Source organism: Cervus elaphus, chromosome 8 (genome assembly GCF_910594005.1).
Source record: "Cervus elaphus chromosome 8, mCerEla1.1, whole genome shotgun sequence".
Classification (NCBI taxonomy): Eukaryota; Metazoa; Chordata; class Mammalia; order Artiodactyla; family Cervidae; genus Cervus; species Cervus elaphus.
The window spans coordinates 3,467,884-3,492,761 of record NC_057822.1 but is presented as its reverse complement, the minus strand read 5'-3'; the positions used below and the strand labels follow the sequence as shown (position 1 = coordinate 3,492,761).

The 24,878-nt window shown below is 48.0% G+C and overlaps 1 long non-coding RNA gene across 3 annotated transcripts; it reads right to left on the bottom strand.

Annotated features, from left to right (window-relative positions):
• On the bottom strand, positions 1-24,875 carry LOC122698273. 3 transcript variants are annotated; one of them, XR_006342303.1, is made up of 5 exons: positions 24,310-24,732; positions 16,726-16,935; positions 9,911-9,961; positions 1,904-2,020; positions 1-807 (listed from the first exon to the last, which is right to left on the bottom strand). It is a non-coding gene; the product is annotated as an uncharacterized LOC122698273 (long non-coding RNA). The 3 variants fall into 3 exon arrangements; XR_006342305.1 differs by lacking the exon at positions 24,310-24,732 and adding an exon at positions 20,193-21,051; XR_006342304.1 differs by lacking the exon at positions 9,911-9,961 and having other exon boundaries at positions 24,310-24,875.
• Between the last annotated feature and the right edge of the window lie 3 nt (positions 24,876-24,878).

The window sequence follows — 24,878 nt, the reverse complement described above, 5'->3', positions numbered from 1 at the left end:
GACAGAGGGGGAAACTGGGTCTTATTCTGATGGGTGGGGCCATGCTCAGTAAATCTTTAATCCAATTTTCTATTGAAGGGTGGGGCTGTGTTCCCTCCCGGTTGTTTGATTTGAAGCCAGACTATGGTGGAGGTGATGAAGATAATGGCGACCTCCTTCAGAAGGTCCCATGCACTCCGTGCCCCGACCCGGCAGCAGGCCACCGTCAACCCACGCCTCTGCCCCAAGTCTGGGTCAGTCTCCTGTGGGGTTGCCGTTCCTTGCTCCTGGGTCCTAGTGCACACAAGTTTCTGCTGTGCCCTCCAAGAGTCTGCTTCCCAGTCCTGTGTAAGTTCTGGCAGCTCTATGGCAGGATTAATGGCGACCTCCTCTAAGAGGGCCTTTGCCATACCCAGGTCTGCTGCAGCCCGAGCCCCTGCCCCTGCAGCAGGCCACTGCTCACCCACACCTCCTCAGGAGATGCCCAAACACGGTTCTGGCTCAGTCTCTGTGGGGTCTCTGGTTCCTGGTGTACACAAGTTTGTTTGATCCCTCTGAGCATCTCTGGCGGGTAAGGGGTTTGGTTTTAAATGCTATCTCGCCCCTCCTACCGTCTTGCTGGGGCTTCTCCTCTGCCCTGGGACGTGGGGTGTCTTTTTTGGTGGGATCCAACATTCTCCAGTGGACGGTTGTTCAGCAGCAAGTTGTGGTTTTAGAGTTCTCGCAGGAGAAACGAGCGCACGTCCTTCTCATCCACCATCTTATGCCACAAAAAGTGGTGTCTTCAAGCCACCAAGTTTGTGGTAATCTTCAAGCAGGCATAGGAAACTGAAAGCAAACACAGAGACTGATAAACAGAGGTGGATAACAGAGAGCTCCTGGGGAGGAGAGGAGATGGGAGGTCCCTGTGCTTGACTGGCAGCTGGAGTTACGGCAGGCCTTGGACAGTTGAACAGAAGGCCAATTCCCAGTGGTTCAGAGCCTGCTGAGTGCCACCCAGAATAGCAGGCATGAGGGGAGGTGGCTGGCACCTGGGCAGCTTCCTGGATGGGCAGTCCAGAGACTGGGCCTTGCAGAGAACTGGGGAAACAGCATCACCATGGCTGGTGGTCGACTGACCAATCCTCTTGCCACTGTTCAAAGTTCACCCGGATGCTGACCCCACCCCTGCTCTGCTTCCTCTTCCTCTGACACCGTTGGCTTCGATCTGGTCTTGGACATGGGCTCAAACTCTGGATCCTCTGCCTTAAGGGCTGAGGAAGGACTTCTTGACTCCCAGGACTGCTAAGCAGATTCCCCAACCATTCCCCAAGGTTGGCGGTGGTGAATTTCACTGGGTTCTGCACCCTAGGTGTTACACCTCCTCCCCACCACACAGACCAGCTCATTCATCTCCATGGCTCGGCCAAAGAACTAAGGAGAGCCTACCCAGTCCCAAGACAGAAACAACCAGGGCTGGGCAGCAGGCAAACTCCCAGCCAGGCTCGAGAGGACCCCTACCTGCCCCCTGACTCAAGGACGAGGAGGCAGGGGTGGGCGGATGGATCCCATCTGGTGGCGAGGGAGAGGCAACGCCCACAGTAGAAGCCCAGGGGCATCTGCTCAGTTGCCCTGGGAATCGGGAAGTTGCCCTGCCCTCTCTCAGACCGTAAGGAGAAGACTTCAAACCTGAGCCCTTGTTTAAGACCAGAATGAGACTGATGCCGACCATGGAAGGAACGGCAAAGCGGGGCACAGGTTTGCTGTTCAATGTGGAGAAGCCACGCACAGCTTCTCACAATGGGAAATCCTCCCAGCGTTGCAGCTGAGCCCTGAGACGCTGGACAGCCTCATCTCAGCGGCTCAGCCGTGGTTCAGCGGTGGCTGGTCTGTGGGCAAATTGTACCCACCCCCCAGCCCTAGGAACAGGGAAGGAAAGGTGTACCTGTCGCTGCTCTATCCGTGGTTATTTCTTCTTCACACTTCTGATTTTGTACATTTGTTCTGTCCCGCTTTGTCTTCCCCTCTGGCTTCCCTGGTGGCTCAGTGGTAAAGTATCCGCCTGCAATGCAGGAGACCTCGATTCAGTCCCTGGGTCAGGAAGATCCCCTGGAAAAGGGAATGGAAACCCACTCCAGTTCTTGCTTGGAGAATCCCATGGACAGAGGAGCCTGGTGGGCTACAGTCCATAGAGTTGCAAAGAGTCAGACAGGACTAAGGGACTAAGCCCGCACACCCTTTGTCTTTATTAAATGCACAGATTTTATTGTTAGATATTTTCCCCTCTTAAATCAGCTCTTTGACTTATCAGTTGTACTATTTTTCTTTTTTACTTATTACAGTCTGCTATCTCTATTGTGTCCTTCCTACATTTCTTTCTATTTTGTCTTTTTCTAACTTCTTGCCCAGAATGCTTATTCATTTCATTCTTCCTCACTTATAAATGCATTTAAGGCTATCAATTTTCTCTGTACAGTTTAATCTGTAACTTGTAGTTGTGAAATGTTGTTTTCATTATTATTTCCAGTATTCTGCAATATTAAGAATATCTTCATATATATGAGAGCTATTTAGAAGAATTCCCTTTTCCAGTGAATGGAAGCTTTTCTTTCTTCTTTTGTTAGTTATTACTGCTTCCTATTGTGTTGTAGACCAAGTCTAGACTATTTCTACTTTTTTAAAAAAAGATTGATTTTTTTTTTATTTCTTTTCTTTTTTTTTTTAATTTATTTATATATTTTTTCAGTGGGTTTTGTCATACATTGACATGAATCAGCAATAGATTTACACGTATTCCCCATCCCGATCCCCCCTCCCCCCTCCCTCTCCACCCGATTCCTCTGGGTCTTCCCAGTGCACCAGGTTCGAGCACTTGTCTCATGCATCCCACCTGGGCTGGTGACCTGTTTCACCATAGATAATATACAAGCTGTTCTTTCAAAACATCCCACCCTCACCTTCTCCCACAGAGTTCAAAAGTCTGTTCTGTACTTCTGTGTCTCTTTTTCTGTTTTGCATATAGGGTTGTCATTACCATCTTTCTAAATTCCATATATATGTGTTAGTATGCTGTAATGTTCTTTATCTTTCTGGCTTACTTCACTCTGTATAATGGGCTCCAGTTTCATCCATCTCATTAGAACTGATTCAAATGAATTCTTTTTAATGGCTGAGTAATATTCCATGGTGTATATGTACCACAGCTTCTTTATCCATTCATCTGCTGATGAGCATCTAGGTTGCTTCCATGTCCTGGCTATTATAAACAGTGCTGCGATGAACATTGGGGTGCACGTGTCTCTTTCAGATCTGGTTTCCTCAGTGTGTATGCCCAGGAGTGGGATTGCTGGGTCATATGGCAGTTCTATTTCCAGTTTTTCAAGAAATCTCCACACTGTTCTCCATAGCGGCTGTACTAGTTTGCATTCCCACCAACAGTGTAAGAGGGTTCCCTTTTCTCCACACCCTCTCCACCATTTATTGCTTGTAGACTTTTGGATAGCAGCCATCCTGACTGGCGTGTAATGGTACCTCATTGTGGTTTTGATTTGCATTTCTCTGATAATGAGTGATGTTGAGCATCTTTTCATGTGTTTGTTAGCCATCTGTATGTCTTCTTTGGAGAAATGTCTGTTTAGTTCTTTGGGCCATTTTTTGATTGGGTCATTTATTTTTCTGGAATTGAGCTTCAGGAGTTGCTTGTATATTTTTGAGATTAATCCTTTGTCTGTTTCTTCATTTGCTATTATTTTCTCCCAATCTGAGGGCTGTCTTTTCACCTTACTTATAGTTTCCTTTGTAGTGCAAAAGCTTTTAAGTTTCTTTAGGTCCCATTTGTTTAGTTTTGCTTTTATTTCCAATATTCTAGGAGGTGGGTCATAGAGGATCTTGCTGTGATTTATGTCGGAGAGTGTTTTGCCTATGTTCTCCTCTAGGAGTTTTATAGTTTCTGGTCTTACATTTAGATCTTTAATCCATTTTGAGTTTATTTTTGTGTATGGTGTTAGAAAGTGTTCTAGTTTCATTCTTTTACAAGTGGTTGACCAGCTTTCCCAGCACCACTTGTTAAAGAGGTTGTCTTTTTTCCATTGTGTATCCTTGCCTCCTTTGTCAAAGATAAGGTGTCCATAAGTTCGTGGATTTATCTCTGGGCTTTCTATTCTGTTCCATTGATCTATATTTCTGTCTTTGTGCCAGTACCATACTGTCTTGATGACTGTGGCTTTGTAGTAGAGTCTGAAGTCAGGCAGGTTGATTCCTCCAGTTCCATTCTTCTTTCTCAAGATTACTTTGGCTATTAGAGGTTTTTTGTATTTCCATACAAATTGTGAAATTATTTGTTCTAGTTCTGTGAAAAATACCGTTGGTAGCTTGATAGGGATTGCATTGAATCTATAGATTGCTTTGGGTAGAATAGCCATTTTGACAATATTGATTCTTCCAATCCATGTACACGGTATGTTTCTCCATCTGTTTGTGTCCTCTTTGATTTCTTTCATCAGTGTTTTATAGTTTTCTATGTATAGGTCTTTTGTTTCTTTAGGTAGATATAAAAAAATGATTGATTTTTTAAATTTTGTTTGTTCATTTATTTATGGCTGGGCTGGGTCTCCATTGCTTTGCAAGGGCTATCTCTAGTTGGCAAGCAGGGACTACTTGCTGCGGTGCATGGGCTTCTCACTGTAGTGACGTCTCTTGTTGTGGAGCACGGGCTCTAGTCCCACGGGCTTCAGAACTTACAGCGCAGGTGGGCTCAGGAGTTGGGGCACACAGGCTTAGTTGCTCCACAGCATTTGGAATCTTCTCAGACCAGACATCAAACCCATGTCCCCTGCATTTGCAGGTGGATTCTTATCCACTGCACCACCAGGGAAGTCCCTAATTGATGCTTTCTTTGGCACCTAACATATGATCAGTTTTTGTTTGCGTCCCACACATCCTGGACCAGGAGGAATAAACTCTGTTTATTGGGCATAAAATTAGATCTATGAGATTCTTGATACAGTCATTCAGGGAACATTTCTTAAGCATTTGCTATGTTCCAGCACTGTTCACGTGCTCAGCTCACACCAGATAAAACAGATGTCTGGCCAAGCTTCCTGCTCTGGGATGAGGGGATGGGTAGGAGGGAGGAGACAGTGAATGAATAAATATAATTAAAAGTAAATTATATAGAAGGAAGAGAAGATGGAAAAGATGCTGATGATAAATAAAAGCTATGCAACTTGAAAATTTTAAGCACTAATATGCAGATGACACCATCCTTATGGCAGAAAGTGAAGAGGAACTAAAGAGCCTCTTGATGAAAGTGAAAGAGGAGAGTGAAAAAGCTGGCTTAAAATTCAACATTCAAAAAACTAAGATCATGGCATCCGGTCCCATCACTCCATGGCAAATAGATGTGAAAACAATGGAAACAGTGACAGACTTTATTTTCTTGGGCTCCAAAATCACTGCAGATGGTGACTACAACCATGAAATTAAAAGATGCTTCTCCTTGGAAGAAAAGCTATGACCAACTTAGATAGCATGTTAAAAAGCAGAGACATTACTTTACCAACAAAGGTCCATACAGTCAAAACTATGGTTTTTCCAGTAGTCATTTGATTTTGAAGCCCAAGTAAACAAAATCTGTCACTGTTTCCACTGTTTCCCCATCTATTTGCAGGAAGTGATGGAACTGAATGCCATGATCTTCATTTTTAAATGTTGAGTTTTAAGCCAGCTTTTTCACTCTTCTCTTTCACCTTCATCAAGAGGCTGTTTAGTTCTTTTCTTTCTCCCAAAAGGATGGTGTCACCTGCATATCTGAGGTTACTGATATTTCTCCTGGCAATCGTGATTCCAGCTTGTGCTTAAGGTGTATCTGAATTGCCTTAAATCCAGGTGCATTTAAATGAAGGGGGAAATGTGCATTTTAGAATAAATTAAGAATTAGGTAGTTTTCAGATTTTACTTTCTTCTTGGTAATTTGATCATGGGAGAGGATTTATATTCAAATGAGGAGCATCTCATGGTTGGAATTTGTTATTGGAGTATCTTTCTGATGTCATTTGAGCTCACTTCAGAACCTCCCATATTCTATGCTAGAGAATGAGGCTGAACATGAAATGGGAAGCAGAATGTGAAATGGATTTTCGGCTTTGGTTTGGGGTAACGTATCAGAATTAGGTTCAGCTGTGGAATAATGGTGTCTTAAACAAGATGGAAGTTTATTTCTCTCTCACAGAAAAGAAGCTCAGAAGCAGGCAGAGTCCTCAGTGTAAACGTGAGGCCACAGTCACGGAGCATGAGCATCCTATGTCTCGCTGCTCTGGTATTCTAACTGTAGTATCTCATGGTTAAATATGGTTGCTTGAGTGCCAGCCATTGTGTCTAAGTTCCATGTACAGAACCTTAGACCAAGCCTGGGGGAACTCATCAAGTCAAGGGGGAGGCCTGTAATGGATATGGAAGAGTGGCCAGTGAGATGAGGAAAAACCAGGACACTGCGGTTCAAAAGAGAGGAAAGAGTTTCAAGAAAGAGGATAAGAATCTGATTCTGTTTAGGGCTACCGTGTCCTCTTGTTGCCTGATTTGCTTTCTGTTCTCAAAAAACATTCTGTTGAAAGATTCACTCTACAGAAACATGTAACATTTCTCATGACTTCATCACTTTTAATTTTAAAAAGTCTCTTTCCTTTCATTTATTTATTTTTTATGGTACCAATAGCCTTTATTGTTTGCAACAGAAAGTGGAAGAGGGGATACGGCAGATGTGGTTCTTGGGGCAACTCCACAAACTTGGTCGCTGTCCTAGAAAAGCTCTTCCCTTTCATTTAAATCATAGTGTATTCTTTCTCTTCACAGCTATTGAAAATATCAGGCACAAGGGAATTTAAAATGCTGGGAAAACACAAACACAGCAGACCTTATTCCCTCAAAACTGCTCCGTCCTGGAAATTTTCTGTTTGCCCTTCCAGCCCTGTCCCCTGTCTTGCCTGCATCCTGGGAGGCTGACCTCTACGGCTGAATCAATAGATCCCCTTGCTTCCTGTTGGATTTGGCCCCGGGGAGGACCAGCAGGAGAATCGGAGGAGGGAGAGAGTGAGGTCAAGGTGTTTACTCCCCTGGGGCCCTCTCTGTGGGCTGGACGTGTCCCTCCACTGAAGCCCACACCCCCGGCTCCTCCCCTCACCCTCCTGTTGGCCCAGTAACTCTGACTTTGACTTTTCAGATGCAGCCTTGGTAACAACTACCCCACCATAACAACTTTCTTGGTATTTCCCTACACCTGCCCACATCTCTGCCAGAAGTCCCTTTATTAAAGTCTCCTTGAGTCACAATTTGATGGGGCCACCTCTTTTCCACTAGGACTTTGATATACATTCCAATCAGCCAGCCTCACTCCCATGGACTTCACAACACGGCTCTTCCTAAGGTCACCAGCGATGACCATGTTGCTGGTCCGATGGTGAATCCCCAAGGCTCGTTTTAGGGGGTCTGTCACAGCATTTCACATGCTACCCCTTAGCCTCCTCGGCCTGCTTTCTTTACTTGGCTTCTACCACTCTCCTGGTTTCCCTCCCAGCAACTCCTTGTCATCTTCCTCCCAGCCTCTTCTGCAGCTGCCCCAGGGTGTCTTTGATCTCTTCCCACCTCCATACTCACTCCGGTGATGCCATCAACTCCCACAGTTTTTCAGTATCATCTGTTGCCTAATGACTCTCAAGTTCATACTTGCATTTCTATAAATGGAGATGCCTTTATTCAGCTGCCTACTCAGCACGTGGATGTCTAGTAGGCATTTCAAAGTCAACACAGCCAAGAGTGAACTTCTGACCTGCCCCCAGAGAACTGCTTCACTCCGTCTTCCTATCGCAGTTCAGTTCAGTTCAGTCGCTCTTTGCGACCCCATGAACTGCAGCACGCCAGGCCTCCCTGTCCATCACCAACTCCTGAAGTTCACCAAAACTCATGTCCATTGAGTTGGTGATGCCACCCAACCATCTCATCCTCTGACGTCCCCTTCTCCTCCTGCCCTCAATCATTCCCAGCTTCAGGGTCTTTTCTAATGAGTCAGTTCTTCACATCAGGTGGCCAACGGATTGGAGTTTCAGCTTCAACATCAGTCCTGCACATGAACACCCAGGACTGATCTCCTTTCTATCTCAGTCAACAGCAATTTCCACTTCTACGGGTTCAGGCTAAAAGCCCTGGAGTCATCCTTGGCTCCTCATATCCTTCATCTGATTGTTTCTCCTTTCAAATTATGTTCAGAAACTGCCCACTGCTCACTGCCTCCGTGGTTCCTGCTTGTCCGAACCACCGCCATCCCTCACCTGTGTGGCGCCCTCACCTGCATGACTGCGTCTGTCTTTGCTTCCTACAATCTCTTCTCAGCACTTTGGTTGGAGCGACCACTTCATGTGCGAGTCACATCATCTCTCTTTGCCTTGGAATAAAAGACAAAGTCTCACTGTGGGCGACGGGGTCCCACACGGTCCCAGTGCTATGCTCTCTTGCTCAGTCTGCTCCGGACACCCTGCTCTCCTGGCTGGTCTTCCAACGTGCCAGGCACCCCCCGGCCCTGGGGCACTGGCCCTGGCTGTTCCCTCTGTCTGCTGGGCTCCGGCCCCAGATGTCCGTGTGGTTGATGCCCTCACGTCCTTCACCTTGTCTCAAATGTCGCTTTCTCAGTGAGCCCCCCTCCAAACCTATTTACAATTACAGTGCCTCCCCCCATCCCATTCCTCTTAACCCACAGTATGCTTTTTCTATTTTCATAGCGTTTGTCGCGTCCTAACATACTATATAATTTATTTTTTAAAAAATCTTCTAGATATTTTTTCAGTCAGTTCAGTCGGTCAGTTGTGTCCGACTCTTCGCGACCCCATGGACTGAACAACAATAACAAGATACATCTTAAAATCAGTATCATTTTACAATCGTCTGACACGTAGGATCCTTGACCTAGTTGTGTAAAACTTCCCATTGACCACTCAGATAAGAAGAACCAGCATCAAAGCATATTAGATTAAACAGAAGACTCTTTTACCTTGCAAGCTAAAAGCTAAGGGGATTATGGCTATTATTTTTCACTGGCTCAGTCTCAGCTAGAGGATTCCAGATCTCATTTTTCCTTTTATGTTTCTAGGCCATCTCCCAAGATCTCAGTCTTTCTCTCAAAGCAGTGGTTCTGCAACCACAGTGAGCATCACAATTACCTGCAGAGCTTGTAAAAACAAGTTCCAGAGGCCGGACCCTAGGGTTTCTGGTTTAGAAGGCCTGCAGTGGGGTCTGGGAATTTGCCTTTCTAACAACTTCCCGGATGTTGCCGATGCTGCTGGTATCTCGTTTTTGCTTTTTGCTTTTTTCAGATTTATCTGTCTGCTTATTTAGAGGCTGTGCTGGGCCTTTGCTGCTGTGCCTGGGCTTTCTCTGTAGTTGCGGCGAGTTGGGGCTACTCTTCATTGCGGTACGTGGGCCTCTCGCTGCCCCGGCTTCTTGTTGGGCGGAGCGTGGGCTCTAGAGCGCCGGCTCGGGAGCTGAGGTGCATGGGCTTTGCTCCGAGACACGTGCCATCTTCCCAGACCAGGCATTGGCAGGCGGGTTCTTAACCACTGGACCACCAGCGATGTCCAAGAGACCACATTTTTTTTTAAGTTACTTATTTTAATTGAAGGATAATTGCTTTACAATGCTGTGTTTGCTTCTGCCATGCATCAACATGATTCAGCCACGGATATCCACACGTCCCCTCCCTCCGTCCCGCGCCTCTGGGTGGCCACAGAGCCCCAGTCTGAGCCCCCTGAGTCATCAGGCAAATCCCCACGGCCCCCTCTTTCACGTAGGACGGTGTACACGTTCCCGTGCGACTCTCTCCATTCGTCCCACCCTCCCCCACTGTGTCCACAAGAGAGACCACAGTTTGAGAATCCCTATTCTCAGGAAATCTCTCCCCCAGACTCACCTGCCTGACTTCCTTGTTTCTGTTTCCCTTCATCCACTGCTCTTGTTCACACTGAAAACAAAAAACAAGCCAACAAAAACCCTGAGGCATACTCCGCAAATCATTCTGGCTCCTGTTTTAATTTCCCAAGCAACTGGACCCCTAGAGACAGAGGGTCACAAAAATGCAGGCCACCTTAATTGCCTTAGCCCTCAAGTTGAAAATAATTTAATTGCATCGTTTCCATGCCTTACTACAGGCAGATGGCATGTTATGTTTAGTAAAATTGTCCATTCCTTTTTATTTTTTCTCCGTTATAAAATCTACCACCTTTTCATGGTGAATCTAGAATCGGACCGTGGCCTGACTTCTGGCACTGATAAACCCAGAGCTAACTTGAGACTTTATGCAGGATTGACCACACTAGACAAGACCTCCAAATTCAGGGCTGATCCCTTCACAGCAGGGTTTTCAACCCCAACACTACTGACATTTGGGACTGGATGCTTCTCGGTTGCGGGGGCTGTCCTGGGTGGTGTAGGATGCTTAGCAGTGTCCCTGACCCGCACCCACTGGATTCCAGTAGCATCCTGCCAGTTGCCAACCAAATACCCCTGCAGACCCCAAATACACCTCCAGGTGTCCCCTGGAGGACGCTGAGAACAGTCCTCTACAGTTTGGTGCCTTGGCTCTGAGGCCATTCAAAACAACACAAAGGGAACGGGATTTTGATGACCCATCTACACTGACCACTTCAGCCTTTAGCGCTAAAAGACAAAGCCTTCGTGCTGTAGAGAGGCACTGCTCACGACGTACCGTGTGTGAAAACCTCCCAGGGAATCTGGTTAAAATGCAGATTCTGGTTTCCGGTCTCACATTTAGGGCCACTATGGAAAATAGTATGGAGGCTCCTCAAAAAAGTAAAAATGGAACTACCATATGATCCAGCAATCCCCAAACTGAGTATAAATCTGCAGAAAACAAGAATAATTCAAAAAGATGCCTACACCCCAGTGTTCGTAGCAACACTGTTTATAATAGCCAAGATACGGAAACAGTCTACGTGTATAACAACAGAGGAATGACAAAGATCTGAGACATATACACACACAATGGAGCCAGACACACACAGTGGTATACCGCTAACCATGAAAAAGAATGAAAAGCTTGCCGTTTGCAACAACGCGGATGGACTTGGAGGGTGTTAGGCTTATGAAACACATCAGACAATAACAAATACTGTATGATTTCCCTTACATGTGGAATCTAGAAAATAAAACAAACCAGTGACTGTAACAAAAAAGAAACAGAAACAGATATAGAACAAACTCAAGGTTACTAGTCAGCAGAGGAAAGAGGGAAAGACGGAGTGGGAGATTAAGAGCTACAAACCACTATGCATAAAATAAATAAGCTACAAGCACATATTGTACAGCACGGGGAATATAACTAATTTTTTTAAGTTTAAATGGAATATGATCTATAAAAAATATTGAATCATTATGTGTACACCTGAAACTCACATAGTTTATAAATCAACTATATTTCAATTTCAAAACTAATTTTTTTAAATGCAGATCCTGATTCTGGAGTGGAACCTACCTGCGTACTTGAAGTCCAGCCCAACTCAGTGAATTGGAATCTGCCTTTTAAGAAAATCCCCAGAGGATTCATATGCATGTCATGTTTGAGAAGGACTACCTGTAAAAACACACTCAAATTTAGCTGAAGCTTAAGTGCTGGTCTGCAGGGCTGGCTGAAGAAACACAGGAAATGCAGCGAGTCCTACCCCTAGGGTCTGTAGGACGTGCCTACGGAAGACTCATTCCCCCACTGTGAATCATCATGAATCCTTGTTTCAGTTGTGAATACAGCCTGAAGATCCCACAGCTCTCCAGCACCTGCTAAAGACCTCTGCTATCCCAAGTGCCTGTGCTAAGGCTGGCTCCAAGTTCAAGGTCAAGGTAAGTTATGTGGTCCACGCTTTTGCTAAGTCCCTCCTCATATACTTGCCCACATCTGCTAAGAGTGTCACCTGAAGCTCCGCCTGAAAGGGAGCAGGAGCTTGCCTCAAATGCCGTCTGTATTTTGCTTCCTAGTTCTATTCTTTATTTATTTATGTTCCTAATGAAGATCAGATATGGGTTTCGGAGGAAGGTCATTAAACAGTATTTTTCCCTTCCCTTGTGGGTGGTGTTTGTAGTGCACTTTAAATTCTATCTCTTATTAACCCAGATCCAGACGAACATCTTATTTCACCTGACTCATTTTTTTTTAACATTTTGAAACATTTTAACACAAATACTGTAGAATTTTATCTCTAAATTTACGGTTCCTATGCCACGTATTACTTTCTACTGGGTCAAAGATATTTCTGCACCTAATTATCTCCTCTTTGGGACGACAGACATGCAGCATAGACTACAGATCTGATTTGTTCTTCATCTGGCTATAACCTTGCATGTAAGAGATGCGCAATAAACATTTCTCTAATGAATGATCATGACTGTTGTGCCCCCTTAGTCTGTTTTTTATGAGTTAAGTAATTATTCAGCTCCTTCTGGTCGTGACATAGAGCCTGCTTCTATGGGGTACCCTACCCTGATCAGACCCTATCCCACATACAGAACTCTGAAACTATGTCTGGCAGATCTTATGTCATGTGGTCTAATTCACTGACAGATTTTTCCTTGTCGAGTTCTGGCCTTTTGTTACTATTTGAGTACTCTTATCTTATTTGCTTTCATCTGTTCCTAGATCACCTTTGTTCTGTTATCTCAGCAGTTAAGGAGTTTATGGACAAATTATTTCAGATCTCAATCTGACGATGTTTTGTGTCTAACATCAAAGTGTAACAAGGTGACCGTGGGTAGGAAAAGACTTGAAGATGTTTTAACCCTTAGTGAGGAAAAATGAGAAACGGATGTGCCTGAGCTTGGCTGTTGGTGTTTCACACATGGAGTCATTTAACACGAAGCAGCATACACTTGGGAGGTGTGATGATAGGGATGGTAAAGATGGATGATGACGATGATAAAGATAAGGAGGAAGGGGGCGGGTCATTAATATGATCTTTCTTACGGCGCTCAAGTCCATATTGCTTTAACTTTCCAAATCAGACCCATGTGGCTCACCTGACCCAGGCTGGTGGGCAATTTAAGTCACGTTTTGGAGGAATCTCTTCCCCCTCCCTTGGATTTGTCCCATAGTCCTCAGGATTTATTCAGGCCAGGGCATCTGGGAAAGAATCTTGGTACACCATGGCTGTGCTTCCTAGCGGCCACTTGGCCCATATGAAGAGCTGAGGCTTTTCTCTCTCCAAGCCATGGTTGAGCCCACAGACCTTTCTTGAGGTTTCTAACCTCTGCACCTGGTGTTCAACCTCACCTCCATGTTCCACCCAGATACTCATCCTAGTGTCTCCTGAGTACAGGTAGGACCAGATTTCTGCTACCCATGGAAACTTTCTGGGTTAATCTAGATGCTTCTCAGTTTCAAATGACAGAAACTGAAGTCAAAGTAGCGTAAGTCTTAAAGAGAATTGGTTGACTCACATATTTTGAAGGTTCAGAGTGGAAATCAAAGACTGTTGGATGCAAGAATCTCAGCACAACTCTCTCTGTCTCTCTCTGTCTCTCTCAATCGCTCTCTCTCTGTCTGTCTCTCCCCACTTCCTCCACCAGCCACCATCAAGCATACTGGCTTAATTCTACACATACCTTCTCCCATGTAGTCAAGGAACATGGTCACTGCCTGGTCTTTATAGCTCAAGGTCCCAGAGAAAGGGGAAACCCATAAATCAAATCTAAGGAAAGATTCTGATTGGTCCAGTTTGGGTGCCTATTCCTGGAAATATCCCTGTGTTTGGACATCTTGGGTCATAAGTCCACTCTAGTGGTATAAAATGCAGAACACCATGACAAACAATTATACAGGGTCATTTGGAATGGAGGGGAGACGGCTTTTCAAAGCAAAAAGTGTTTATTGCAAAGTGGAGAGATGTTAACACAAACCCTCCCCCACTACACCCAGCTTAATTCAGTCGCTCAGTCGTGTCCGACTCTTTGTGATCCCATGAACCGCAGCACGCCAGGCCTCCCTGTCCATCACCAACTCCCGGAGTCTACTCAGACTCATGTCTGTTGAGTCAGTGATGCCTTCCAACCATGTCGTCCCCTTCTCCTCCTGCCGTCAATCTTTTCCAGCATCAGAGTCTTTTCCTATGAGTCGGTTCTTCGCATCAGGTGGCCAAAGTATTATAAATACACACACCCAGTCATGTAAACACACACACACAAGACGCCTGGTAAGGTAGCAAGACCTCATGAATGATCTCTATAGGACACTAAGGACGGCATGGCTCTGCTCCATCAGCTGTAAGCCAGTGCACTCTTCCGCGGAAGATACAGCGTCTCAGGAGAGGGTCTGATTGGCTGGCTTGTGTCACGCACTTGCCTTTGGGGGTGGAGCCTCATTGTGATTGACAGTTCCACCAGGCGCGTGTTGAATGAGAGAAAGAAAAAGGAGAGGAGAGGGGATTCTGAGCAGAGAAAAGCGAAGATGTCCACAGGACTCCCCAGCCTCTGGGCCTCTGTACCCACAGCTCCTACCGTATTTCCCTCCTCGGGGCTCTCCCAGCAGAGCCCTGCTCACTCTTTGAGGCCCCAGCTCAGTGGCCAGCCCCTCTCTGCAGCTCTCCTTAAAGGCCAGGCTGGCAGAATGAATTGTTCCGTCTTCTGTGACTCTCTCTGCTCCATCCACAGTCTGTTACAGCCGCTCACACATTTGCTTATCTGTCCCCTGGGATCAGCAGGACTCTTTTCATCATGGCAATCAACAGTGTTAGAACCTAAACGTTTGCTAAACTGAATGTGTTGGATTCCTTCTCTCTCTTTGTAAGGACGTGGGAACCATTCATTTGCACCTATGTTGAGTATCTCCAGGCAACACGGGGAGTGTTCTGCTGCCCTGGCAGCTTCTCTCTGACTTCTGGCAGCATCTTCATCTGGGTTTTAAGACCTGCTGAGCACATCGGAGCCGCTCTGCTTTGTCTCTGAGATGTGCTCTTTGTTCCTGCGTCTTACCTTTCCAGTTCTTCTTCCTAAGGTTGTCATTTCTCTTTGTCTAAGGGCGTCGAATTGCCCTGTCTTCTGGCTAACAGGGAGGCACCTGGCCGATCCTTAGGATGCTGACTTCCTGGATATAACTTGTGCATCTTCCCAACAAATTAGAACAGCAAAATTTATATCTTTACATTAAGACTCTAGGGCTTAGGGCAGAAATCTCCAGAATTACCCAAATCCAGTTGGGGTTCTTCTGGATTTTTCTCTGGGAGTAGTTTCAGCTCCACAATTTTATTGAATCAGTTTGGATTTAGTATTTTCCCCCAACCACACGATAATGCACCCTTCTCTCTACCCACTTCCAATTAAATAGGATTTCTGAATTTACTCTATGTGGTTCTAGAAATACCCATGGAAACATAGTACTGAAAGCAGCCGGCTGTGTGTTTCTGCAGCATCCATTTAACTTCTTGGCAGCGGTCGTTTAGTCGCTAAGTCATGTCGGACTCTTGAGACCCCATGGACTGTAGCCGCCAGGCTCCTCTGTCCATAGGATTCTCCAGGCAAGAATGCTGGAGTGGGCTGCCATTTCATCCTTCAGGGGATCTTCCCAACCCAGGAATTGAACCTGCATCTCCTGTGTCCCCTGCACTGCAGGCAGATTCTTTACTTGCTTAGCCATCTGGGAAGCTCAATCAATTGTTACAAAATAGCTACAAATGATCAGGTCACCCCATATAGAAACTGCTTGCAGTGCAGGAGACCTGGGTTCAATCCCTGGGTTGGGAAGATCCTCTGGAGAAGGGAATGGCAACCCAATCTGAAGTTCTTGCCTGGAGAATCCCATGAACCAAAGAGCCTGGTGGGTTACGGTCCATGGGGACATAAAGGGTCAGACACAACGGAGCGACTCACATTTTCACACTTTCCCTGTCTTCCCCCTGTCCTGGGGCATAGGCTCCTTGGTAATGTGACTGCTGGTCCTCCCACTCAGAGGTGGAATCTGTGTCTCCACTCCTTGCATCTAGACTGGCTCTGGGACTTGCATCGACCAGTAGAATGTGGCAGAAGGGCTGCCATGGGTGGGTTTCAGGACAGGATCCTCAAGAGGGAGACCAGCTTCTGCCTTTGCCCCCTGGGAACACCAAGACTCCCGCAGAAGGAAGCCGGTCAAGCCAAGTGAAGGATGAGTTGCCGCATCTCTCATCCCGATGCAGAAAGAGAGTCGAGGTGTCCCAGCTGATGGCGGGTACCAACTACCAGATCTGGGGTGAGGCCATCTTAGACCTCCCCACCCAGAGGACCCTCCAGCTGATAACAGCCCCATGAGCAGGTCCAGGAGAAACCAGCAGAGGAACCACAGAATCAATCCCCAGAAATATAAGAAAGAGGAAATCGCTGTTGCTTTACACCACGGTGTTTTGGGATGGCTAGTCACCAGCAATAGACAACTGGAAACTGATATCTTTCACATCCGGGATTTTCCTTGCTAAGAGTCCCACCAGGTCCAGGACCATGGCAGGGCACAGGTGTGGTTTAGAACTGCAAGAAAATGGAACAAACTAGGGATTCCCTGGAGGTCCAATGGTTAGGACTCAGTGCTTTCACACCGTGGGCCTGGGTTCAACCACTGGCCAGGGAACTAAGATCCTGTGAGCACTGAGGTGTGGCCAGAAAGAAACCAAAAATAGATAAAAAATTAGAATACATGGAATCTCAGGAAGAGCGGTGGGTTGGTGGCAGAACCCAAAGTCTCGTTTCTCACCTCCCTACCTGGGATTCTTCCCTCCAGCCTGTGATTCAGCTTCTTAAGGTCCGAAGGAGTAGCATTCCTGAGCGCCAGCGCAGTGGTGACATCCAGTGACGGATTCCAGGAGTGAGGAAGTTTGCAGAGTTCCAGGCACTCCAGATCACAAACCAAGAAGCCCCCAGTGTTGGATTTTGGGTACCTGGGTACCTCCCAGGGGGGCCGAGCAGCAGACTCTGGAAGATCAAAGCACAAAGGGTCAGAGGAGGCGGCTGAGGTCAGCTTCAGTGCATCCACTCCCACCGACTCACGAGACCCTGAGCCTGGGGGCAACTGAGTGAGCAAGGGACGTCAGCCCTGTCCCTGAACTCACCATGGGGAGGCAGCATGGAGCAACAGTGTCAGAGCTGCCTGTGAATGGGGTAGCCTTGGCTGATGACTACCTTGCCAGGATACTGAGTGTAAGTTCCCTGTCTGTGAAACAGAAAGACTGAGACCCACGCCACAGGGCTGTGGCGAAGGTCAGAGGTAAAGCCCCTGGAACGACATAGGAGGTGCTGACCTGAGATGGCTTCACAATCGGCCCTGGCTACCCGGACAGGCAGGCCAAGGAGGCCCTGCCCAGGGCCCCACGCTCTAGAGGACTCCACATGTCACACACACACACACATAATCACATGCACATAAACTCATGTACACAAACAGACACACAGAGAGACACGTAGACGCACACGGACACGTGCATACATGCGTGCATGCCCACTGGCAGAGGAACACACAGACACACACACTAAATGTGTGGAAGGCCCAGGAGTGTCTCTGCACCCTGGCAAGCACCCAGCCCTGGGGCAGGACATTCCCAGCCCTCAGCATCCTCCTCACATCCAGCGTCGTTCAGGCCCCAGCGAGCATCCTCTGCCTGTGGGCAGTGCGGTAGCCAGGTCATCAGTGGACGCTTCTTCCCAGGGAGGCCACGACCTCATCAGACTCTCCTCTCAGAGGGGATGGAAGCACTAGTTCTTCATTTTTTTTTTTTTTTGTCAATTTTTGGCTGCACTGGGTCTTCGTTGCTGCCCATGGGCTTTCTCTAGTTGTAGCGACCAGGGGCTGCTCTTCATTGCAGAGCATGGGCTCTAGGCATGCAGGCTTAGTTGCCCCGCAGCATGTGGGATCCTCCCAGACAAGGGATCGAATCCACACCCCCTGTGTTGGAAGCACAGAATCTTAACCACTGGACCACCAGGGAAGTTCTTGCCTAACAAAGTACCACCTCCCATGAGTTCCAAATACCCTTTGCCTGTGTCTGTTCATTTTCAAACCACAGGTCTGGAGGTGCTCGTGAACTAGTAAACTATCCTCCAAGGACCATTTGATGAGATCAAACAATACACATTACTTGTACATTTATAAAAATGGAGGTGATTGTTGGGTAACATCACTGACTCAATGGACATGAGTCTGAGCAAACTCCAAGAGACAGTGAAGTGGACAGGGAAGCCTGGCTTACTGCAGTCCATGGGGTCGCAAAGAGTCGGACACAGCTGAACAACAGGACGTATCACTGTGTCATGAGAGCCACTTCTTATATCAGCAGCTGAATGACATTGAACATTAGAATTGGGGATGGTATTATTCTTATTAAAATATTTGGCATGTGTGACTAAATTTTCACCAAAAACTTTCACAAAGTCAACTTATTCAAATAATTTCATTTAAAATTTTGTAGATCATGTGCTATCATTGATATTTTGCATTTTAAATTTCATAGAGAATTTAGAGTACTTTGGAGGAAAAGCCTTTTTAAAAAGTTGTTGTTGTTCAGTTGCTAAGTCATGTCTGACTCTTTGTGACCCCAAGGACTGCAGCATGCCAGGCTCCTCTGTCCTTCACCATCTCCCAGAGTTTACTCAAATTCATATCCATTGAGTCGGTGATGCTGTCCCACCATCTCATCCTCTGCTGCTCGCTTCTCCTTCTGCCCTCAATCTTTCCCAGAATCAGGGTCTTTTCCAATGAGTCGTCTCTTCCCATCAGGTGGCCAAAGTATTGGACTTCAGCTTCATTATCAGTCCTTCCAATGAACACCCAGGACTGATCTCCTTCAGGATGGACTGGTTGGATCTCCTTGCAGTCCAAGGGACTCTCAAGAGTCTTCTCCAACACCACAGTTCAAAAGCATCAGTTCTTCGGTGCTCAGCCTTCTTTATGGTCCAACTCTCACATCCATACATGACCACTGGAAAAACCATAGCTTCGACTATACAGATCTTTGGCAGCAATGTCTCTGCATTTTAATATGCTGTCTGAGTTTGTCATAGCTTTTCTTCCAAGGAGCAAGTGTCTTTTTTAGTTCCATGGCTGTAGTCACCATCTGCAGTGATTTTGGAGCCCAAGAAAATAAAATCTGTCACTATTTCCATTGTTTCCCCATCTATTTGCCATGAAGTGCTGGGACCAGACCCACTCCAGGTCTCTTGCCTGGAGAATCCCATGGACAGAGGATCCTGGTGGGCTGCGGTCCATGGGGTCGCTAAGAGTTGGACACGACTGAGTGACTTCACTTTCACTTTTCACTTTCATGCATTGGAGAAGGAAATGGCAACCCACTCCAGTGTTCTTGCCTGGAGAATCCCAGGGACGGGGGAGCCTGGTGGGCTGCTGTCTATGGGGTCGCACAGAGTCGGACACGACTGAAGAGACTTAGCAGCAGCAGCAGATGGGACCAGATGCCAAGATCTTAGTTTTCTGAATGTTGAGTTTTAAGCCAGGCTTTCACTCTCCTCTTTCACCTTCATTAAGAGGCTCTTTAGTTCCTCTTCACTTTCTGCCATAAGGGTGATATCACCTGCATATCTGATATTTTTTTTGTCTTTAGATTTACTTTTTTAGGAAATGTAGTTAGATTTCATACACTTTGAATATAATTACATCTTTAAAAATTTTTTTAGATCATTACTGTCAGAGGAACACAAATTAGAGAACATTTTGAGTATAGCATAGTTGATTTTGCTGAAATGAAAGCAAGAGAAACATATTTTATGGAATAAATATGTAATAATTTGTGAAGTGTGTCTGTCTTTATAAGTCATTCAAACATCACCAGCCCATCAACAGAGCACATGAGAATAACCAAACTCAATTGATTTGAACATATTTCTGATTTTCAGTTTTATAAAAACTGTGGCCTTCCATATTTTCTTCAATTTATTGCTGGGAAAGTATATCTAGATGGAAAGGTAGAACGTGCTTTATTTCCCAGTCTGTTGGCTTGATGGATAACTTTTAAATATTTAGACACACAGTATGAGGACTCATCAGCCCCGAAAAATGTTAAAGTTTTAGGAGTAAGACTGACCACTACCAACCAGGACAGGGTTTTGAGGCCTCAAGGAAAGAAGGGGAGTCCAGGCAGGAAGGGGCTTTGCCAGGGAGGCCCCCAAATCTGTGTTCACGAGTATTCCTGCTGCTAACAGCAACAGTATTCGTGCTGTACCTGCAGGCTCCTCTTCCAAGCACTTGGCAGGCTTGTGTTTGTTTTTCTTGGCTGCGCTGGGTCTCAGTCACTGCGCAGGCTTTCTCCGGTTGCAGCGAGCGGGGCTACTCTCCACGCGGGGTGAGGGCTTCTCGTTTCGATGGCTTTGCGCATGCGGCTTCAGCATTTGCAGCACGTGGGCTCAGGAGTTGGGACTCCCGGGCTTAGTGGGATCTTCCCGGACCACAGATCGAACCTGTGACCCTTGCATTGCTGGGCGGATTCTTAACCACTGGGCCACCAGGGAAGCCCCTGCAGGTACTATTTCATTAACTCTCCTAACAATGCTATGAGACGGATGCTACTGATGTCCCTACTGTGCAGATGAGGAAACAGAATGTGGGAAGTGAGGTCATTTGCCCGAGAATACCCAGTTAGTAACACCAGGCGGCCTGACCACGAAGCCCGCAGCATCATCTGACCCGGACGCTATGGTACCTGCAGCAAAGGGGCCCCTCCCAGTGGGCAGGCTTGCATGTCCCCACCCGCCCCCCACCACCAAGCACAGGCACTTACAGACATGCCCCCCGACCGGTGCCAGCATCACCCAGGAGCTTATGCAGCGCCCCGGCCCGTACCTGTGGGGGTGTCCCTGCTCCCCCTCTCCCTTGGACCAGCGGGGGCACTGAAGCTGTCTGGGGTGGAGACTCTCGGCTTCCTCTCCCTCCCGTGACCCTGCACCTGTCCAGCAACGGGTGGTGCCCGGCGCATTCATCACCCTCCCTCCTCCGCTCTGCCACCCACCTGCGCTGTCCCAGGTGTCCTGCCCCCACCCCATCCCCTGAAGCGGGGCCCGCCCTGGAGTCCACGGTACCCCGCTCTCCTGCCTGCTTCTCTTCCTTGCTGCTGTCTCTCCCATTCATTCACCTCTCAGCAGCCAGAGTCATCTTGTCCAAACATAGGAGCAAGTCATTTGTTTCAAACCCTTCAAACCTGGCACTCCACCGTTCCCTGGACAGAGCTCAGCAAGGCTCAGCAGAGCCGCTTTACAAGGATCCTGGCGACCTTATAGACAACAGGCCCAGGCCAAGGATTCTTGTTCTTTACCCTCCATCATAAATGGGAGGACCCAACTCTGTGATGGCAGTTGTACAAAGCCTGTTCCCACTGGAGGGCGGCTCCTCGTTGGGATGAAAATATCACCGGGTCTTTCAGAAAGAAAGTGAAGTTGCTCAGTCGTGTCCCACTCTTTGCGACCTCATGGATTGTAGCCCAGCAGGCTCCTCCGTCCATGGGGTTTTCCAGGCTGAGGTCTTGCAGAGAGGGGCCTTATTCTCATGGGGGACCGCAGGCCGTCTCCTGCATCAGGCAAGCTCTAGGCCACTTTTCCAGCAGACTCAAGTCAAAGGCTGGCTGTGAGGTGAACGGGAGGTCACGGTCCCGGGATCAGCTCCCCAGTGAATCATGCCCTTCAAGACCCACGCACCACCAGCCCAACTCCCCAGGCTTCTTTCAGCCCCTCCCAGGCACCAAGTCCTTCAGACCACAGGACTTTTGCACAGACTATCCTTCCATTTAAACTCTCCCCACTTCCTTATTAACATCTTGAGATTCCTGCTAAATCATTTCTTCCACAGGGAAGCCCTGCCCAGATCAGACATCCCCACTAAATGCTCTCATAAACCCAAGGAACATTCGATCAGACTACTTATTCCTATTTGAAAGTTTCCATTCAGTACACAATGACTATTGTCAGTCTCCCTGCTGGACTGCCAGCTCCATGGGGGCAGAGACTGGGTCTGGCTTTGCTCTCCCGTGGAGCCCCAGCACCTAGAAGATCCTCAGTCTAGTTTATTGACCGAAGACCAATGAATTCTTTCAGATGAAGGGGATCGCACTTCGCTGGGAGAGGCTGTAGGATGATTCAGGCTCCTGGGTAAGCCTGGAAGTCATGAGATTGAACAGATGACGAGCTCTCCGCAAAGTGCTTGCAACTCTGTAGGAACTTAATAAACGGTGGTTGTTTTGCCTTTTTTTGTCGTGATGAGGGTGACGATGATGATGTTGAGAAGGAGGAGGATGGTGACTTCTCACTACAGGGACAGCTTTACGCCAAGAGGAAGACGCCATTGCCAAGAGACGGGGCTCTGTTTCCTGTTTCTCCATCATGTAAGTTAGAATCTGGCAAGTGGGGGCAATAACCGCACTGAAATGCAGACAGACCCGACCCAGCTGCGCGCTGGCCTCCAGCGGGGAGGAGGGCTTTGAGCTCCTGGGCCAGCAGCTGCCTCCTCTGTGAGCAGGTTAAGGAGGGACCCAGTGTTTGTGAATTCCTCCCATGGGCATGGCACCCTGCAAAGAGCTTTCCACATTTCATTTCCTTTTCATCTGGTCCCAAACTCTGAAAAGTAGGCCTAATTATCCCCCATTAGAGATGATGCAGCAGAAGACGGGATGGTTAGATAGTATCACTGACTCAGTGGACATGAAAACTCTGAGCAAACCCCGGAAGATAGTGAAAAACAGAGGAGCCTGGCGTGCTGCAGTCCGTGGGGTCACGAAAGAGTTGGACACGACTTGGTGACTGAACAACACAGATGAGGAAACTGAGCTTAGCTGGTGATGGAACCGGCCAAGGTCACACAGTCTGTAAGTGGTGGAGCTTAGGTGGACACTCAAGCCCCTGTCTTGATGAGGCAGAGATCCAGAGCTTTCAACCACATTGTGCTACAGGTGAGAAAACCATAAAACCAACCACATTTCCTGAATCCCTAGAATTCTCCTCCCAAACGTCCCTACTTCAAACGTCGGCTGGGGACACCTCCTCCTGGAAGCCTGCCTGGATTTCCCTGCCTGGCTCTGGCCCCACAGTCCTCAGGTCTCTGCCACAGGTGCACCCTGGCAGAGCTCACAGGGGCCCCATCCTGGCCGGGCCAGGACTCAAAATGGCTCAATAAAGGGACTGTCTCAGAAACCCGGCCCTTCCTTCCTGGGAAACACCCTTGACGCTGCTGGAGGAAGGGCTGTGGGTCAACCCTTCCCCAGGAATCAAAGCTAATTTTCAGTTATTTAGGAGGTAGCTCCCCTGTGAGTCACTGTTTGGGATATAATGACCCAGGCCGGGAGCCCGGGGCTGCCAGGAGTGCCCTCGTTAAAATCAGAAGGCAAAAGTGAGAAGGGGACGCCCCCTCCCCCGGAGACGGTGACTCAGCATGGCTGGGTGACCCTGGCCAGGGGGACCCGCCCCTCTGGCTCCTTCCCCCCAAGTCTTCTCCCAGTGGGTGAGCACAGCCCGGCGTGGAAAGGGTTCCAGGAGTCCTGAGCAGGAAACGGGAGGGGCCGGAAGCAGGGCCAAGCAGAATGTATGTCAGAGTTTACCCAGCTTTACTGTCCAGGGTCAGAAAACCTTTAATCCCAAATCACTGCCTGAGATCCCTGCCACCAGCCCGCCCCACCCCGCCCCAAGGTGACACCTCCCCAGGGACTCTATCCCTGACGGGATAGGGAATATTGAGTTGGGCCAGGAAATTTGAGTTGGAAGTCCTCCCCATTTGCAGGCTAGGCCCAGCCTCCTCCCCTGGAAAGGATGCTGAAGCCAGACCCCCAGTCAGCTCCCGAAGGGGAGGCCCTACAGCCGGTGGCTCAGCTCGAGGCTACAGGATGATTTTTACTGTGGACCCTTGGCCACTCTCCCTGTCATGGACCCTCTCCTCATTAAAAAAAAAAAATTGGAAAGCAAATGCTGTGACTACAACGGTATGAAGCTAAATATAACCCAAGCTAGATTATAGTCACTCTGACTTTAAAGGATGGAGAAGATTTTGAGGGCCTCTTTCCCTGGTGGTTCAGATGGTAAAGAATCTGCCTGCAATGCAGGAGAGCCGGCTTCAGTCCCTAGGTGGGGAAGAGCCCCTGGAGAAGGAAATGGCAATGCGTTCTATTATTCTTGCCTGGAGAATCCCGTAGACAGAGGGGGCTGGCGGGCTGCAGTCCATGGGGCCACGAAGGAGTTGGACAGGACTGAGCAATTAACACTTTCACTTTTTTCAAAGATATCACGGGTGCCCGGCAGCCTGCCTACTGTTGGTATTGCCTCCTGTAAGCCCTTTGAACTGTCTGGGCCCCCGTTCTGGCTCACCAGCTCCTTAGGCGTGTGTCTCAGTTTGCTCCTCTGTAAAATGGGAATGATCACCGTGACCGAGTTATGAGGCTGTTTGAAGGTTCCTGGAGATCCCGCTGGAGAAGAGCTTGGCGTGGTCCTGCCGCAGAGTAAAGACACGGGTGCGGGGACTGCTGAGCTGGCTGTGAGCGTTCCTTCTTTCCCATGAAGGAGATGGCTTCTTTCCCCATAATAGGGACAGGAAAACCGAGATTCCACACAAGGAAATGTAACAAATGGTAGAATCAGGACTCCAGGGGCACAGACCAAGCAGCTCCCAGGCCCTGGACATTGACGGAAGTAGCTGAGCTGGTTATCCCAGCAGACCAGGAACACGGAAGGCAGGGGGAAGTCGCAGGCCAGGTCCCAGCATCTTGCATCCAGTTCCGCCTGAGTGGACTCCAGCCAGCAAACGAGGCCATGGTGAGTTGGGGGTCGGTGGGACCCTGACATTTCTGATCACAGCAGAGCCGGGTCCCCTCCTCTGTCCTGCTGACCTCCAGCCACGCCCTGAAGCCCAGCCTCCATGGGCTGTCCTGACTCCAGCG